Raw genomic sequence first — 363 nt, 5'->3', positions numbered from 1 at the left:
TCCCGCCTCCATTTTTGCCTCCCCTCTGAGGCTGAATGTCCATGACTGACTAAAGCACAAGGTGACTTGAGAACACATCAGGGCCTCTGCCATAAGCAGGGAGGGGTGCTGAAGGACACTGGCGTCCTCTGCTCTGAGGGTTGAGAAAAGCCTCCTTGTGGCCAGGGAGGCCTCTCCTGTCCCCTCCCTTACAGACCTCCAGACACTTCGGATCCCACACAGGAGGCCTGTCCCTTCCCTCGTCTGTAAGATGACACTTGGGACTTGGGGAACACCCAGACCCCTTCTGCTCAGGCATTGGATGCCTCTCCAAGACTACACCGGTCTTCAGCCCGGCCCCACGTAGCCTGCGTGTCTTACACT

The sequence above is a fragment of the Crocuta crocuta genome, unplaced genomic scaffold, assembly GCF_008692635.1.
Source record: "Crocuta crocuta isolate KB4526 unplaced genomic scaffold, BGI_CrCroc_1.0 scaffold2174, whole genome shotgun sequence".
Taxonomy (NCBI): Eukaryota; Metazoa; Chordata; class Mammalia; order Carnivora; family Hyaenidae; genus Crocuta; species Crocuta crocuta.
This window is presented reverse-complemented; position numbering follows the sequence as displayed.